Source organism: Pteropus medius, unplaced genomic scaffold (assembly GCF_902729225.1).
Source record: "Pteropus medius unplaced genomic scaffold, Ma_sr-lr_union100, whole genome shotgun sequence".
In the NCBI taxonomy this organism is placed as follows: Eukaryota; Metazoa; Chordata; class Mammalia; order Chiroptera; family Pteropodidae; genus Pteropus; species Pteropus medius.
Window position 1 is genome coordinate 22,079,957 of NW_024354875.1, and position 20,080 is coordinate 22,100,036.

General features: G+C 35.8%; 1 protein-coding gene and 1 pseudogene across 17 annotated transcripts in view; one reads left to right on the top strand and one right to left on the bottom strand.

Moving 5' to 3' along the window:
• Positions 1-20,080, top strand: part of PKP4 (plakophilin 4) — a 217,562-nt gene that overhangs the window by 93,422 nt on the left and 104,060 nt on the right. For 3 of the 17 annotated variants that reach the window (XM_039855424.1, XM_039855427.1, XM_039855425.1), the window contains exon 2: positions 11,135-11,213. The exons of the other annotated variants lie outside the window; for them this stretch is intronic. The gene's annotated coding sequence lies outside the window, so the exon portion shown is untranslated. The remainder of the gene's footprint in view (positions 1-11,134; positions 11,214-20,080) is intronic. 17 annotated transcript variants of the gene reach the window in all.
• On the bottom strand, positions 16,974-17,093 carry LOC120597290 (uncharacterized; annotated as a pseudogene).

Consider the following 20,080-nt stretch of genomic DNA (forward strand, 5'->3'; position numbering starts at 1 on the left):
ACTTATGAAGAAACAAAATTGGTGGATAAGTAAAACTTTAACCCTGTGGAAAAATTTAATATTTGTATTTGGTTTCTCTGTGTTAATGCTGAAGAAATTGCTTTAGGTTATACAACCTCATAAATGTTAAGTTTCCAGTAATGCCAGAAAGGTACTTCTTCTACAAGGGAGGATCATGTTTAATTTCATGTCTGAAAAATAAACTTGAGTCAGCGTATTGTTTTTTAGTTCTTTGAAATTTTATTGCACTATTTTTCAGAGTTTTGGGGAAAATTCTCAGTGGCCCTGCAGCCACACCCCTGTAAGGGATGAGTACTTTAGTTAATTCCCACCCCTCACTCCCCAATTTATATTTAGACTCATTCCCTCCCCTGTGCTGTTCTGCACTCTGGGTACTGCTGGGCCTACAGATAGTTAGATGTCGTCGCCCCTGCCCCTCTGAAGTCATCCATAGTTCATTCTTTTTCGTTTTACCCTAATAACTCAGTGGCTCATTTTTGCCTTGTGAAGAGTTCATGCATTTGATTATATGGGATTTTTTGGATCAACAGATGTGGTTAATCCAAGGGATGCATCCTTGTTTTTATAACACCTCTTGTAACTGGACTTAGACGTGTCCATGAAGAGAGAAGAAAATTAACTCCTACTTCATTTATTTACCTACAGTTTTCCTAATGAATGTTGGCAGTGAGTTGGTACTTAATTGATACATACCAGACCTGATATTTTGGCAGACGGGGCTTGCTTCCTTCTTAATGGAGTTAATCTAGCCTTCTTCTGGCAGCCTTACTCTCATGCATTAAAAACCAGATCAGGATTTCTTGGGATGTGATGGATAGACTGCCCTCCTCAGGATCATCCAATATGTCTGCATGTGAAAATAATCCTAAAATGATGAAATTGGGGGTGGGGGAACCCACATTTGACATTCATCATAGTAATAATTGTCTCTGGTAACAATCATCATGGCTGCTAAAACTAGTGGGTAGGTATGATGAGAAACAGGATATTTAAATAATCTATTTACATAGTCTGAAAGTGTCTCCTCACAAGATGTTATAAATTACAAAGGGGAAAAATAGTTTTATAGTGGAAAAACCTGGCACAGGCCACCTAAACCAAGTGATCCAAGTTAAAAATAGTAACAGTGGGACAAATCAATACCATGCGTCTTCTCCGACTTTCTTTTTCCCCAGCGTCACATACATAGATGAATTTGAATAAGGCAAAATCTAAGTATAATTTCTTTCCCTCTGGCCCTTTCTGTGCTTAAAATGTCCTAACTGGTATCTCTGGACCATGATTTCCAGGATGGAGTAAAAACTTTGGTTGCCTTTCAGACTATGCTATATACCATAATATGTCAGCACTTTTTGAGTGGTGTATTTTCTGTACCTTGACAACATACAGATACCTTAATCTTATCCAGGTAGCTCATTTGCTAGCTGTTACCCCTCTGTACAAATGTCATTTTTAAAGTTTTGAACAGTATGGCTTTTTTGGTTGCCAAGTAGGGCTCCTGGAAGGAGCACAGACACTTATAAGATGTCCATACAGACCTACGTAGGATTTGTTTGTTAGGGCTAATTGGCAACTACCTGTTTATGGCTGTAAGACTTCCACATCTCCTGGGTTATATTGGTCGCCACCGACACTTGGCTATTTCCTAGATGAACTTATTCTTCGAATAAGTGCTTTCAGGGGTCCAGCGCTCAATGTGAGATTCTCTAGTCACTGTTAACCCCCTGTTCGTAGAAGAGTGAAGGCCGGTCATCATCTCCCCTCCACATGTGGCTCTGCATTTAAGATATCGACAGAATCACCAGAGACTAGCTCAAACACCTCGTAGCTTTTTATGGGTAGGAAACATGTTTTATCCTCCTATAAAATTCATTTTAAATAGACAAATTTGAGGTTGAAAACAGACAACTTTTTTCTTATTTATAATGTATTAATAAGCAGAGGGAGGAGGTAGAAATTGATTTAACTACATAGCCCAGTAATTAATCTTTCATGTTGACCAGTTTGGAAAGGATCGTTAATATTCCAGTGCCCATATTTTGCATTTATTAACGAAATTTAAAATTAAAAAGTTTTCTTGCTTTAATTACGATGATTTTAATGAAGATATAGTAGCATACTTCAGTAAAATTTTAAAAATATATTAATATATAGAAACAAAATATCCAGGTCAGGAAAAATATTTATGATTATGCCTAATATATATGGCTGTGGTTTTAAAAAGGATTCTAAAATCAGTCAACCTAATGTAAATGGCATTTTACCTCAGAGCAATGTAGCTAATGGTCACAGCATCGTAGAGAAAACACCAAGAGGGTCTGGTGCACCAGGCGGATCAAAACCTCACTCTTCTGAGGCTCCTTCTGTGGCTCTGCTCCGAAGGTACATTTATAGATCTCTCAGGAGGGAAAAATTATTCTGCTGCCAAGGAGAAGTTAAATTGGACAATCTATTAATGTGGAGAAATGTTGCCTGAAAGGTAGAAGTATATTTATAATACGCATCAAAGTGGATTTATGAGTGAATATATAGCAATATTGCCAGAATTAGAAGAAAGACACCTGTAGGTTAAAATGTCACAGCTTAAAAAAATATGAAGATGTGTGTTAATGTTTTAAGGCATGTTTATTTACATATAATTTACACACAATAAAATGTACCCTTTCAGTCAATGGTTCTGTGAGTTTTGACAGATGAATACATTCATGTAACCACAATCAAGATACAGAACATTTCCATCACCCCAGGAAATGTTCTGTAAAAGATTTTTCAAAAGTTGTGAGTCTTTGGACACTGTGACACAACAAACAATTTGCCACTGTGGCTGTAACTCCCCGATGGGATGATTTTCAGTCCTCTTTGGCTATACTGTTGGCAAGGGTCGCAGCTTGGGATCTTTTCAATATAAGACCTTTCTAGTTTGACAGATTCATGAACTCTGCTTCTCGGGCTCAATGGAGAATTCCTAGCACTCTGTGTTCCAGTGAAAAATAATTGTTCGAAACTACTCTTATCACTAAAGTTCTCTAGCTGCGGATTTTAAAGTTTATGCAGGACTGGGCATTTATATTTTAAGTGTTTAACATTATTGTTGCTTTGTTAGTTTAGGTTTACAAAATGAGTACTTTAAGAGAAAGTCTATAAACTTCTGGAAAACAAATGGGGGGCCCTGCCTGGGAATTCACAGTCTAGGCAACCTGGCCTTTTAAAGATGTGAATAACAGACAAAGGATTAGCTTTGCTGCTTATTTATCAAAAATACAACCATATATTCAAAGCGACTTACAGGAATCATTGTTTTTTAGAATAACATTTTACAAATATAGTTATTTAGTGGCCATTATTTATCCTTTTCACTATTAAGTATTATGATCATTCTCTAACATAACTCTGGTTTGCCTGGTAGGCTTAAATGGAAAAGAACAGTTTCCTTTCTTAGCGTTAAAATTCCCATCAGGCCCGTGGTCTTTGGGTTAACTTTACCGAAGCAGTGAAAGCTATTAACAAAGACACAGTTTTTATTTGGCCATTACAGCTGCTCTACATAAGAACCCCAAACTGTTTGCTTCTGGATTAGAGAAAGGCATTAATTTGTTTAGCACTACCAGTGCTTCTCTAAATGTTCTCTTCTTTCCTGTAGCAGCAAATGAAAACGGGGGAGCCAATTTCTTGGCTGTGAAGCCACTCCCAGGGAAATTAATCAAACTGGAGGGGACTTAGCTACCTGCTGCTCCACTAAAACCATCTCACCAGTATTCTCCCATCTGGTATTTGATCACCTGTGGCCCTTCTGTATCCTAAAGAGCGAGAGTGTATACTGAATATAAGTAAATTTTAAGAGAGATGTCAGCCACTTATTCACCTTAGCTCCTGAGTCAAGCAGATATTTTCCTAAAGAGTAGTTTTCCAAAATAAAAGCATATCCGTTCCTAAAATCTTCACTTTCTGCAAAAAATTTTTTAAAAACTCTTTGCAACTGTTTATATTTGCTAATTTCCCATTGCTTATTCTACTTAGCTATACTATCGATCTCATTTTAAAATCGTTTGCAAAGCTAATTACATTTACTGTAATTAATACATAAATGGAAACACCAGAATAAGTTTTTCACATTAACGTAATAACTTAAGAAAGTAATTTTGAAAGAGCAAAATTCTGTTAACGCTTTTTTATAGACGTGATAGACTTGTAGTAAATTAATATGCTATACCTCTATACTGTGATTGTGGTGGGCAAAATAATGCTCCCCTCTCCAAGAATATGAGGTCCTAATATCTGGAGCTTACAAATGTTACTTTATTTGGAAAAGAGATCTTTATGGATATAATTAAATTAAGGTCCTTGAGAGGGAGAGATTATTCTGGATTATCCAGGTCAGCTCTAAATGGTCTTCATAAATGTCTATATAAGAAAGAGGCAGATTGGGATTTGACACATGTACAGAAGGGAAGGCAATGTGAAGGTGGAAACAGAAATTGCAGTTACATAGCCACAAGCCAAGGTATACCAGCAACCACCAGAAGCTTTCAGAGGCAGAGAACAAATTCTTTCCTTCAACCCCTAGAATGAGAATATCTCACATTACAACCTTGATTTTAGCCAAGTGAAGCTAATTTCAAATTTTTGGCCTCAGGAACTGTGAGAGCATAAATTTATATTGTTCTTATCTACCAGATTTGTGGTAATTTGCTATAGCAGGCATAGAACACTAATACAGGTTTTGATACCAAGAGGTGGGAATGTCACTATAATAATGTGGAAGTGGTTTTGGAAATGGTTAATGGTTAGAGGCCAGAAGAATTTTGAAGCACAAAGTAGAAATGGCCTAGACTGCTTTAAATAGACTTTTGGAAGAAACAGGGACATTAAAGTTGCTTCCAGTGAGAGCTCTGAAGGAAATGAAGAATATGTAATTGGAAACTAGAGGAAAAGTGATCCTTGTTGTGTAGTGGGAGAAAACTTAGCCTAATTATCTCCCACAGTTGTGTAGAAAGCATGTAAGCAATGAACTAGGATATTTCGCTGAAGAGATTTCTAAGCAAAATGCTGAAAGGGCACCCTGGTTTCTTGCAGATTGCCAGAGGAAACACATATATTGAGGCAGGAACTCTAATGCTAACATGAACCACAACTTGATGATTTGGAAAATTCCCAGCCTATCCAGATTACCACAGACACTAAAATTAGGAAATTCATTGTTAGGAAAGTGTACTCTGGAGAGAGCCCCAAAGGTATAACTGGACAACCTTTAGTGCTGGAAGGATTAGGTATGTGATTCATGGATCCCCTCAACCATCTCAGCAGAAAACAGTATTGGAGATGGGATTATCCGTGAAATATCTGTGGAGGACCCTCTTGTTTAATGGCATGAATGCAAGGAGACCCACAAGGTTTTTGAAAATATTACATCAGCAGAAACAATGCCAGCTTGACTGGAAGGGCAGAGCAGGATGGAATGTGAGAAAGCGGTTGGGCTTCCAAAATTCTGTAGGCAAAAATCAGGCTTATGAAACTACTCAGGTGCAATTATGTACTAATCTTCAAGAAAAAGGAAAAATGACTCCAAAGATAGAGTCTCAAGCCACAGGGTATTATTTCCAGGCCTTGCCCTACTGGATTTTGAAATGACTTGAGCCGAATGACTGACTCCCTTGCCTTCCATTTTCTCCCTTTTGTAATGGAGATGCCATAACTGTTATCCTCTGTCTGCCTTACCATCTTATTTTGGAAGCAGATAACTTGCCTTCTGGTTTCACAGATCAACAGATGGAGAGGAATTTTACCCCAGGATGGGTCATACCCAGAGTTTCATCCATACCTGATTTAGATGTTTAGATGATGAGATTTGGAACTCTTGAGCTGATGAAATCCACATGAGATTTGGTTCTTCTAATTGATGCTATAACAGGTTGAGACTTTGGGGGATGTTGGGATGGGGTGCATGTATTCTGCACGTGAGATAGACGATGAATCTTTGGAGCCAAAGTATGGACTAAGATAGGCATGATAATGGTGGCCATACATCCCTGTCTCCCCCTCCTCCCCGCCCCCCGCCAATCTACCCCAAGACATCAGGTCCTTATCTTTGGAAACCATAAATGTCACCTTATTTGGAAAAAGGGTCTTTGCAGATGTGATTAAAGATCTTGAGATGGAGAAATTATCCTGGATTATCCAAGTGAAACCTAAATGCCATCACAGTTGTTCTTATAAGAGAAGCAGAGGGAGATTTGACATGCACAAGTGAAGGCAAACGAAGGTGGAAGCAGAAATTGGAGTGATGAGGCCACAAAGGAATGCTAACAGCAACCAGAAACTAAGCAGCGAGGAAGGATTCTCCCCTGGAGACTCCAGAAGGAGTGTGGACTTGTGGACACCTTAATTTTGACCCAGTGAAATTTATTTTGAAATTCTAGTTTTTAGAACTGGGAAATAATAAAGTTTTGTTGTTTTAAGCCACCAAATTTATGATAGTTTGTTACAGTAGACATAAGAAACTAATAAAATGACCCCTTTGCAAGGTAGCCTTTATTAAATGTTGGTGTTATTTTCCATTGGTTTGATTTATCCCAGGTTATTGCTAGGAATCATCAAATATTTTGAGGAAATACTAGATTCTGTTTTTAGGTATTTTTCCCTTTTGTCAAAAGACAATTTAGTAATTTCTCTGCTTCATTGATTTAAAAAATTTGATTCCTGGTTTTGACATATATTTCCTTATCTGACAATCTTTATTCATTTTTCAAGGAATTCACTGCCTGTTCTTCCTCTTTGTGTAGAAATAATTTTTAACGGTATTAACCTTGGTTTATATTTACCTTATGAGGACTTTAGATGTATATAGTAAAAGAACTTTAAAAGACATTGAAATTATCTTAGCTGTCTTAATCAGAGGTAGACTTCAATTAAGATTTAAAATTATTGTAATTAAAGGGCAGTATTATGTAATACTTTCAAGTTAAAAATATACTGATAAATATATTCATTCTTTCAACATACTCTTAGTAGAAGACTAGAAAGAGCACAGTAAAGAAGAAAAAATTTAAATGCATGGTCCTTGCCCTCATGGAGCTTATAGTGCTTGTGACTCAGATTCAGCTATTCTAATCATTAGAATTTAGCTCATTATCTGATTTAATAATGGTTTCTTTCCTAGCTCTCTTTTCATAGTTTTTGACTATGTTAGGCTTATAATCTGATGGAGGAAGGCACACATTAAACAAGTAACCCCCACCCCCAAAGTGTATTATATATGTGAATTGATTTTGAGAAGTCTGTTAAAGGCAAAGAGTGGACATTGTAGGTGAATGTTACTTTAAATAGATTTTCAGGTAAGGCCTTTTTAAAGAGGTGACATTGAAGCTAAAACATGAAGAATGAATATTCTTTTCCTCACTTTTCTCATTGCTGACTTTATTCTGAGGTAGGAGAGTTCTTTAAAGAAAAAGATCTGTGAGCTTCTATCCTCAAAATATGTCCAGATTGGCCAATTATTCCATTGGCCAACCATTCCATGATCCATACTCTGCCCTCATCCACTTTTAGTCTAAATTCACAGAAACCTCCTAATTTCTCTTTCTACTTCTACCCTTTCCTGTCTACATTTTAGTCTCAAGAGGGATGCTTTTAAAGGGGAAATCAAATTTGGGCGTGCTTCGGCCCAAATCTTCCAACGATTTTTCATTCTCAGAGTAGAAGCCAGTGTCCTTCCTTATAAGGGCCCCCGAAGACCTCTGTGATCAGTCCCTCGATTTCTCTCTGTCCTGGTCTTTCTTCTCTCCCTCACTCACTGCTCCTGCTACACGGGTCTCCTCAGTGAACCTGCCAGGTGCATTTCATGGCCTTTGCATGTGCCCTTCCCTCTGCCTGGAAAGCCCTTCTAATTCTGCCTGCCTCGATTTCCCACTTCCTTCTAGTTATGATGCATTTGGTAATCTCTGCAGGATATTATCTGGGTACTTACTTACTGTATTCATATAATATCCTGCAGAGATTACCAAATGCATCAAGTACCCAAACTTGGAGACAGAAAGGAGTTGCTGGTGGGAGAGCCATATAGGAATATTAAGAGTAGGGTTGTTTGTTTGTTTGTTTGTTTGTTTGTTTGTTTGTTGGCTCTAAAGTCCAGTAATCTGCAGATATTACCTGATCACACTGTGGATCAGGGTTCCCCTAACTGTGCCAGGTTGTGACTACCTGCACACTGAGTGTAAGATCTGTCCCAGCAAGGGAAATAGGACTGCCAGCTCACCTTTTGAGGCCTAAAACCATCTAGAACACAGAGTACCCACATACCTGCACCTGAAGGTCAACAGGATGGCTGTACTCAGCCGTATACATTCCTTCCTCCCTGATAATCCATAAGTTTTTGCCCTACTTTTAGAGACTCTAAGGACACAATCTCTCATACTTCATATTGTCCTTATCACCAGAAGTCCACGCTTGTCTGGTTTTCCTGTTAGCTGGCAATCTCCTATCCTACCCTTCAGTTTGTCCTCTTGTCCAGTCTAACTCCCATCCTCCTATGCTCCCTCCCAAACTCTTCTCCATGTCCTCTGGAACTCTTGCTTTGTGGTCAGCCACTAACCCCACATCCTCATCTCCCTCATATCTCTCCTTCCCCACTTCCTAATAGCAGCCTGGCTGTCCCCTGAGGAGACTTCACATCGCCTGAAGCTCACTCCAAAGGCATCTGGTTATTCTCTTAACCTCTGGATTTCTAGAACTTAGGAAATAAGGCCATTATTCTCCTTGCTCCCCAGTAATTTATACGTGTGCACCTTGCACACGTTCCTGCTCTGAGACTTTCATGCCTGGCTGTACCATCCTCTCTCATTGCTGTTGTTCACCAGCCTTCTTGTTACTCAGTCTTATTCACTGAAGGCTCGACTCCCAGTTCATGGCCAATTCTCCAGGTCACCTCTGCCATGAGTCTGTAGGTGACTTCAGTATCCACCTCAATAGCCCATCCAGTCTCTGACAGAGCAGTCCCTTGGCATCCTCATATTGAGGGACCTTATCCTTTATATGTTGTATTCTTAGATCCAAACTCTCTGTTCTTTAGCTCATTTCCTTGATACTGATACAGAAATAATTCTTCATCTTCATTTAAAATGCCTCGTTCATTAGTCTTGTCACTTTCTCTAAACTTTGTCCAACCCTACTCTTAATATACCAAACTCACATGGTTCAAGAATAGGGAAAGTGGATCTTGCTACAGGAAAATCTGCATGCCATATTTAGAAGGTAAAGAGATGATAGGAGGCAAAAACAACCAGTGTCCACTATATAATACTGGCAACATTGTATTATGATTATTTTCTATTTGTTTACTTGAAATAGTCCTGAATATTCTAATAGTATTAATAAATTCTAAGGAAATTGTCCCTTAAAAACCTCGTTTAATCAATTAAATATAAGTACTTGCTTATTTAGTAAAGTTCAAGGAGTTTCCCAGTCTTCTAAGAAAGCCAAATATAGTTTCAGCCAAAATGGAAGAAAGGAAACAAGTGACTTATATAGATTTTAAGTGCTTACAAAGTAATTAAGGTTTGAGATCGTTCAGTCAGTTATTTCTTCTTTGGAGTCTGTCTAGTTTATTTGTAATTGAGCCAACTGTCCTCCTGCCCAGTGGGCTTCTGGGACACCACCTTTTCTATACAGCAGGTGTATATTAAGGAAATGTAAACTAATTTTAATAAAAGAGCAAAATGTAATTAGGCAAATCTGCTACAGAAACATCATATCATGCATTACAAAACCAAATGTAAATAATTTGTATTTGATACACACCATTGGGTATCTCTAATAGCATAATATCAAAATTGGTTATGTAAAAATAACTCATGAATGCTCCTCTGTCCTTTTTATTTGAATATTTATGAAATACTAACTCTGTCTCCAACACCATGTATAGCCAAATATGGGGGAAATTGGTTAAATTTATTGTATTTGGACATGAAGATGAATGGTGAGAAGGCAGACTCATCTGGGTTTGCTTCAAGTTCGTTTTCTGATGTTTGTGATAGATTTTGCCCATGCCGTCTGTATCCTCACCTTGTTTTTTCCATGGTTACTTTAGCTGCTGTTTACCTAACTCTAGGTACTTTAATGCTTCTTATCAAATTCTAAGAAATATACATCTATATTGTCATAATCACAATGGAGGATTGAACAAATATTTATGAACCAGAATAAGGATTCAGTATTTATTTGTGATAAAGAGTAATGCCTTATTTATCACGTTACTACATTGTGACATTGGCAAGTTCTGAAATAGTTTAAAGCTGTCTCTCTTGTTTTCTAAATAAAAGGGAAATGGGCTACATACAATTAAACACATCTCAGTGTGAACGTACGTGTGAAAAGTATCTTCACACAGGATAGTTTATTTTTTAAAGTTCTTTCAATACACTAATAGCATACAATTTAGTTTAACAGCTCGGTATGTTGTAATCAAGAGTGTGAATAGGCAATCAAATTCTTCTGTGAAATTCTACTCCCCAAAGAATTTATGGCAAGCCTGTTGCTATGGCGCAGTCTCACCTGGGACTTGTTTAGCTTCTTTCTCAATCAAATATATTGACAATAATGAGTTTAAAAACAGAAATCCTCATAGTAAATTCAGAATGGAAGAATTCAGATAAATAAATGAAGCGATGTGGTTCTTCCTTCTTTTTCTACTTTCACCTACGGGTTCTTATTTGTGCTCCCAAGAGGGTTAAGATCACTGAAGGCATTACTGTCTTACTGTGGAATGAGTGGATGTCATATAAGGCACTGTTAATCAGATGGGAAACTATGGAGATAATCTCTAAAAAGCTGCAAACTAGATTCTGTCCATCCACAGCTGCTTCCTTGGAACTTTAGAAACTAACTGTGTTGGTTGTTTGAGACCATCAGGATACTATTTAGTCGTGCCATCTTATTTAGATAATGCCAAAGAAAGGCTTCTGAATCACAGTTTTTAAATTGAAGGAGATGATCACAGCAGAGTAAAGTAACAAGCCAGGCAGTGCAGCCTTTGATGGATGGCTTTGTGTTATATTGTTTTTAAGAGATGATTATCTTCCTCTTGCCTCTTTGAAATCAATTTCATTGCCACACTCTGTAGGTCATGGTGTGAGGCTGAAAGACAGTGATAAAGGGCACCAACCCTGGAGTCATTTCTGTCCCTGCTCATCATCTACCAGGTGCGTGACCTTAGACACTCATGATCAGCATCTCAAAAACAAGAATAATAATACGTCCCTCTGGGTGGTTGTAGAAATTAAGAAGTGCTTAGCACAGAGATGTCATTCATTGGGTATTGATTTTACTCATTTATGATATGTGTAGAAGTATTAGTACAGTATCTGGCTTATAATAAGCACCTAATAAATAATAGTTAATAATACTAGTATCAGTGTAATTCCTTAAATGAATTTGTGCTAAATACAGTCTTATTAAAAACACAGGAGGAAATGTAAGGGAATGGTTATAATTTGATGTATTCTGTCTTAAAATATTTAGTCATATGAATGAGAATGGAGTATTGAGCAGAAAATATCCAACCCATTCTGTGTACTGTCCTAGAGTGTAAGGCTGTTGGGACTAGAGTCATCGGCCCAGCAAACTTTGCAATGAAAATGTCATTGTCATTAAACCCAGCTCAATACATGCCTTTCTAAAACACTGTTGTTCAAACCAACTTAGTGCGTGAGGCTGAAACAATGGTAATTTTGCCAAATCACGTATTTTTGCCTACTATTTGATATTCTTGACATTCGTTACACAGTACTGTTAAAATGCTTTGTTTTCATTATAAATTCATTATTTTATTTTAAAAGATAGGTGTCACAGGTATGTATTTAAAGTGATAATTTAAGCTTAGTTTCATGGACACTGAGGGATAACCATAGACTGCCATGTGGTGATCTGTAACTGTTTTATTTACTCTGCTGATAGATTCAGAAGGTCTCCTCTGGCAAAATGTATTATCCTTTCTTTCCAAAGGAACCCAGTCTTCTCCTTCTTGCTCACATGTAGATGCATGCAGGCAGTCATGGCCCCAGGCACTAAGGCTGGTGGCACCTCTGAGGCAGGTAAAGGCCAGCATACTGGCCTCTGCTTACCTGAGCCTCAGGCCTGGGCAAAAGCGCTGACTGAACCTGATAGTCTGCTGACCATTTGCACCGTGCATTCAGCTCAGAGGTAGCATTCTCTCATCACATCAACTTCCTGCCTTTAAAAGGAGAGAAGATAGTTCCAGAATTCAGTTCGATCTTTTCATATCTGCCAACTGGAGGTATGAGTTGTGGCATGAAAATTACTGGTCAGAATATCTTCAAAAGACAAGAGGAAAAAGTTGTTTTACAGTATTTTTGTAAAATAGACACAAGGAAGAAATGTCTCTTTTTAAAAAATTGAGGTGTACTTGACATACCACATTATATTAGCTTCAGATGTACAATATAATGATTCAATATATGTATATGTTGTGATGAGAAATATTGAATAAAGACTTTGGGTCATCTTAAATCAGTACCTGAATATTAAAGAACAACTTAACATATTTACCCACCATCCCTGTACTGTTCACTGGCATTAATATTTTGATATCTTCATGCTAGCTATATAAAGAAATTATGCCTTTTAATTTTGTGAGAATCTCTAAATTTGCTGAGATGACTTGTTTTGAAGTTTAATCACTAGAAAATAGACATGTGATAGTAGCAAGAAGCAAACATTTTTCTCTGTCATTTGTCATGAATGGTACTTCGGCCACTACTTTCTTCATGTGATTATATATATAAAATCGAATCCTCTTTATATGAGGATTAAGAGTAGAGAACAAAAAATGACAAATCAGAGCTACTGAGAACAGAATAGAATCAGAAGGTAAAAGAAATAAAATTATTAACTGAGTGGTATAATAACATTATACAATGCTAAGAGCTTAGTAAAAATGGAATCCAGGACATCTATCTGTCATGCAGTTTACTTCATGTTTTTCTCCTCTACTTAGGAATTGAAAATATATCTCTAAATTTTTGGTGAGCGAACCTCATGGGGGAGAACATGGCATATTTTTTAAACGTATATATTTTTTACTTTATAATGCTTGTCTTTAAAAATAGCTTGACAGTTTACAGAACATTTAGCATCTTGTTCATATACTCGACACCAACTTTTTTATGCTGTGGGTATTATTTCTATTTTACGTATTAAACTGTGGTTTATAGATGATAAAACAATATTATGCAGCTAGTAAGTGACACAGCCTAGATCCAGATCCAGGTTGGACCCCAATCCTATGATCCGTCCATCTTTGTTCTGGTCTACCTCAAATCGTATGCTTTAAAGAGGCCTACAAGTATTTAAACTCCAGGACCTGGATGGGCAAACCCTGGCCCATAGGCCAAATCTGGCTCTCCACCTGTTTTTTTTTTGTTTTTTTTTTTACATCGTCAAGCTAAGAATACTTTTTACATCTTTAATGGTTTAAAAATAATCAGAAGACAACTATTTCATGACACCTGAAAATTAGATGAAATTCAAATTTCAGTATTTATAAATAAAATCAATTGGAACATAGCCACACACATTTGTTTGTGTTACCATATGTGGCGGCTCTCCCACTACCAAGGCAGAAGTGGGTGGTTGTGACAGACCTACCTTATCGTCCACAAAAACCTAAAATATTTACTCTCCTGCCCTGTATAGAAAACGTTTGCCAACACCTGCTCTGTGATATTAGAGCAAAATCTGTGCTTAGAAGTTTTTATGGGACTTGAAAGTTCATTAAAGCTCTCACACACCTTAGAGACCCAACAGCTAGTGAGCCAGATGGTGTTTGCATTGTTATACCAAGCAACCAAGAAGTGGATGCCAAACCACATGGTCTCATCAGCACCACTCAGTTTTTCATGTTCACCAACTTTCTAGGCAGCTTATTTTATTTGGCATCTTGAAATGGAGATTTGTTTTTGATATTTCAGCTTGACTGTTTTAATTCAATTCTCCACTGTCTTGAGGAGAAACTCCCTGTAAAATTTAGACTACTCTGCTCTCATGGCCCCCACACAGCCTTCCTGGGTTTGATTGTGGAGCTCATGCATGCATTCTCTCATCCGTCTGTGTGTGTGTGCGCGTATGTGTGTCTGTCTGACTGACTGTCTCTCTCTCTCTTTCTCTCTTCTCTGTCTCTCTCTCTTTCTCTTTCCCCTCCCCTCAGTGTCCACCCTTCTCTCTCCTCATCTCTGCCAACCACAGTACCTGGCACATAGTAGGCACTCGAAGTTTAAACAAATGAATGAATGTATAATCAAATTAGTCTTTTAAATTACAGAAGGGAAGCCATTAATACTAGTTTCATCCATGTCTGTAGGACATATAACCTCATGAAAGTTAATAGTATTTTGACAGAAGAAGCTAATAGAGAAGAAAATAGAAATGTGTATTTCAATATAGATTTTATTGGAGAATTTGGCTTAAATATGATATAGCATTTTGGGGTTTTTAAAAATACATAGAAGCAACTCAAATATCTATTGATGAATGGATATATAAACAAAATGTGGTATATACATGCAATGAACATTTTTCAGTCTTAAAAAGGAAGGAAATTCTGACACATGCTACAACATAGATGAACCTTGAGGTCATTACCCTAAAGTCACAAAAAGAGAAATATTACATGATTCCCTTCATATGAGGTACCTAGAATAGTCAAATTCACAGATACAGAAAATAAAATGGTGGTTGCTAGGGGCTGGGTGAAGGGAGAAATCAGGAGTTATTATTTAATGTTTATGGCATTTCGATTTGGGAAGATAAAAGAGTTCCAGGGATAGATGGTGGCGATGGTTGCACGACAGTGTGAATGTACTTAATGTCACTGAACTGTACACTTAAAAATTGTTAAAGTGATGAATTTTATGTTATGTATATTTTGCCACAATAAAAATATGTATGTAAATATACATATAATCAGCTATTACTTTAAAATATCATTTCTACTTTGAATACCTAATTAAAATTATACAGTACAAAAAATAACTACCCTTTCAGACTATAAATATTATTAGTTTATCAAATGAAAAGTTTACCGTTTGATAGTACCTAAGTAATTTGGCCTGACGTTATTTATAGTTTAAAGTTAAGTGTAGGGTCGTCTTCCATGTTTTACTTAGAAAAAAATATGTTGATATATAGAGTTTGTAAGAAAGGTTATGTAGATTTAATTTTATAGTTACATTGAGCATAAGATGGTCTTTTCTTTCTTACTTGCTAGCAGCTTATGGAAATTAATTAAAACTATAGAGCAAGCTAAGAAGCACCATTCTAAAGATATCAGTTCTTTATTAAAGAGTCCTGCAGTTGCAAGAAAAATATGCAGTGCAGTGGGATCCATTAAATCAGTCAGTTCATTATATGATATATATTTTCAAATAGGATATTTATTATTGTGCTCATGTATTTCATGACCTTCATAAAAACATTCTTAAAACAGTCTCTTCTTTAATAAGTCAGAATTTAACTAATAGTAAAAATCAGGGTCTTAGTGTGGTTTTATAAGAGTAAACTATTTTATTTACAAATACCCAAGGTAAAATAAATATTTACCTTAAAAAATTTAAAATAAAAAGTAAGGCACCCTACAAATGCCTAGTCCTTCTTTCCAATTGTTAAAACTTTCTCCAAAATTAAGTTTCCCGAGTATATGTCAAGAGAACAATTTTCTATATAATTCATCATATATGTCTTTTTACACACACACACACACACACACACACACACACACACACACAGCTAAACTTTATTTTCTTGAGTAATGTTTCTTGGATATTATTCAATATCAGTACATGTGGATTTACTTCAGTCCTTTCTAGCAATTACATGGAGTCCCATTTTATAGATGTGTAAATATATTTAACCAGTTCCTCATTAATGCATGTCAGATTGTTTCCAATTGTATCTGATAGGTTGGTTTTGTGTACTTTTCCAACTATATCCAAAATCTCAGCGTTAGAACTGATGGGCTCATGGGTAGGTACATATTTAATTTTTTTAGATATAGTTAAATTACTCTTCCAAGAGTTTACACCAATTTTTATTCCCACAGTATCTTTTCTCCACACCCTTACCAATGCTGTGTACTTTTGAATCTGGTAAATGTTGTTACTTACTGTTAGAGTAGGTCTCTACAGGCCATTAAAATGTTATTGAATCCCTTTATTTATTTATTTACCTTTTGGAAGATCTAATTGATTTTATTAGGCAATTCATGAAATGGGCAGCACCCCATCTAGTAACTAGAAAGGCACTCCCTTAAGTACTTTAATAGCTTCAAAAAAGCAAAAATGTCAGTTCTCTTCATCAGAATACCATTTTCTAGGAATGGGCTGTTTCTTAAGCAAGATCTGTCCTGGTGGTATTTAAACAATACTTTACTTTTTTAACCCTTTTATTTTTCTTCTTAATTTTCAGAATTTACAAACTATATTTACAAACTATGTGCTTATTTATAGAAGGTGAAACAATATAAAGAGATAATATAAAAATATAGGTAATTTCTCTATCCCACCCTCCTGAGGTAACCAATCTCAGTGATCTGCTGAGTTCCTACCAGTTTTCTTTATGCTCAAGTAAACCCATATAGAGTTGGGGTTTTTTTAATTTTGTTATTTTTTGTGTTTTACCCAGCTCTTTAACTGGCTTTTTCACGTAATTATATATAATATTCTTCTGAGGCAAGGTCCAGTTCATTCTTTTTAATAACTACATAGTAGTTATTACATGTAGTGTGGAGATTCCATAATTTGTTAAAATATTGCCATGTAGATAGATATTCAAATTGTTTATAATGCTGCGATTAATATTTTACATATACTTTTATTTCGGTAGATATCCAAAAGTGGAATTGCAAGGTTATGAGGAATATGTATTTTTTTAAATTGTTTTTTTTAAAATGCCTACAACACCTGGTATTCCTAGGAGGTCTCCCATCCAAAGTACTAACCAGGCCCAATCTTGCTTAGCTTCCAAGATTTCACGAGATCGGGCACATTCAAGGTGGCATGGTTGTAGACGGAATATATATTTTTAATTTTAGTAGATGTTACCAGATTGTTTTCCCAAAGGGTTATAGTAAAGCACACTCACATGAACAGTATGTGGGCTTTTTCTGCCTCCTCCCCAGCCTTGGATGATACCACTTTAAAAATGTTTGCCAATAAGAGGAAAAGTGACATCTCATGAAATTGAGCAATATATTTCCTGATATTTTGATTAGTGTTTACATTTTATCTTAGATGACCCTGCTTGTTTATACCATTTGTCTATTTTTTACTATGTTTTTGTAAAGTTTGTTTATATGAGATTTTAAATGCATTATGTATTAGGTGTTACAAATATTTAATTTTCTCTTTTTTTGTCATTTAACTTAATTTGCATCATCTTTGGCATATGACATTTTGTTTTTATGTAGATAGGTTTGCCCCTCTTATCCCTTAGAATTCTGGGGTTTCTCGTCTTATTTAAGGAAGTCTCTATCATCCTAGAGTTAAAAAATACTCTCCTAGGTCATCTTTTTATATATTTGAGTATTTTCTCTACATTTATTATAGAACTTGTGTGTGTGTGTGCATATATGCATGTGTTCGTATGGTTTGAGGTAGTAATCTAGCTTTGTTTTCTCTAATTATGCCAGCAGTACTTTTCCCATTGAATGAAATTCTACCTTTGTCATAATTAGTAAGTTCTCATGTATACTAGCATCTGGCTCTTTAATTCTTATTACATTCCAGGGCTTTATTTGATTTGGGAAGAGAGTTCCGAAGCAGTAAAGTCGATTACAGTTCTAAATATAACCTTCAGGAATAGAAAATGAGACAAGCTTAATATTTTCAGCTTCCTATAATGGAAAGAGCAAGAATTTAGAATTCCATTCCCTGCTCTTCTGTTACTAATTAATTATGTAACCTTGAGCAAGTCATTCATTTTGCCTCTCCCACCCTGTGATAGCTCAACTCAATAGCGGCCTATACTTTTGTAAGAATTAGAGAAAAAATATAGAGAATGCCTGACCTACAGTTGGCATTCTTTCAGTGGTACATAGTATTATTATTAGTATTAAGACTTAATAAAAAATAAGAAAGACATTTGATATCAAATTATACCTGTTCCAAAAATAAGCAGATATATTTCTTCATGACTATATTATATGCAAGAAAAAGAAGAATTCCAAATGCAGTAGTTTAAAAGATTCTTTCAAGTAAATTATCCTGAACAATTAGAAGAGGATTATTCAAATCTGGCTCTTCTTTTTCCTAAGAACTCTTTACTTGTTTTATGCTGAGAGTTAAATAGACTTAGCACAAGTAAAAAGCAATGTTATTTTAACTTGTCTTTTTGGGGAGGTAAATAGGGAAAATACAGCTATTACATAAGGGTAACAGGATAAATTACCTTTGCATTTATATACAACTAACCAACAGAAGGAGCTGGATATTAGGGGAGAAAGCAGAAGAGTCAGAGAAAAACAGGAACATTATATATAGAAACATTTGTGGGCCTGAACACTGGATGGGCATGAGTCTGGATGCAGACATTTTGAGGTTGGACTCAGCCTGTAGCTAGACATGCTCCAGTTCTGTCCTAAGGCTTTCATGTTCCTCGCGGGTTAGATATGACCTTTGGTTATCAATAATACATTGGTTTTTCTTACCCTTATTTCTCAGGAATCTCAGGGCAGTTACTGGAGGTTTTAGAAGGAATGATAATGTTAGTGAAGCCATACAGATAAAATGCAAAACTGTTAAGAAGACAAAGCAACTGAAAACTTATACCTCTTGAGCCAGGTAACAAGCTTTCACAGCGAACCAACTTATAGATGTATTTTCTAATTCCAGTAATATCACCCTCTACATCACCATGCACTTTAGCCGTAAAATATCTGCACAGCAGAAAGAACAACTGTAGAAGTAATTTTAAAAGTATAATCATAAGAAAATATCTACCTGCATTAGTTGGTGTTTGTTTTCTTTCCCCATTACATTTCATTAATTTACTAACCAAACCTTAAATTAATCATTTTAAAATTAGCCTCTTATTCCCTAGTGTTATTAGAACTAATGAAGAAAAAGATTAAATTCAGCCTTGTTTTTGTTTCTCATATAATTTTTATATTTTTTTGCTGTGTTTGCAATAACTAGTCCACATAGAGAGTGTGGGAGGTTGGTCATTTATCCTTCTCAGTTTTCCATTTCAGGAACTAATGATTTATATGCATTATTATCATCTACTGTACAGTCAATTAACTCCTAAATAAGCATCTAACATGAGGTGATATGCATCATTGGTCTTACTAATTTTGAAATATTTATGTACTAGAAAACCAGATAAACTGTTAGTGTTAAGTCATGATTTTTTAAAATAATTTCTTAATGAATTTTAAAATAATGGTAATCGAGTATTTTCAAGAAAAGCTAATTGTGTTTTTGATATTAATTCTACCAAGTGGGCTACCTTGCTGGAAAATGACAGAGGTAATTGTCATTGACAACTATAACTGACACTGTCTCTAAGCATCCATTTTTCATGTTGTAAATCTTTCCCTCAATTTTTTGACTACTAGGACTTCTTTAAATACAAGGAATTTTTAAACATAAATTAGTAAAACCTCAACTAAAAGAAGACTTAACTAGAATTATTTATATTTACATATACACATTCATACACACAAACACATTCTACTTTTTAGGATAAGAGGTAGATGAAAGTAAAAGAAGGTATTGCTAGTTAAAGAATATAAAATGTCAGTGGATTGGTTGACAGGTTTTTAAAAATGCCACACCAAGGCTGGAAAACTCCTGATTTTCTGGTAGGCTGGATTTGATGCCTAAGAGATCAGGGAATTCAGCAGGTGGGAATAGGTATAAGCAGTTATGGTCATGGAGCAATGTCATGGGGTCAGTCATATTAACAGCAATAAGTCACATGCCACTGAAATTATGCATACATTATTTATTTTATTTTATTTTATTTTAATTTTTGGAAAGAAAAAACCTATTTGCTC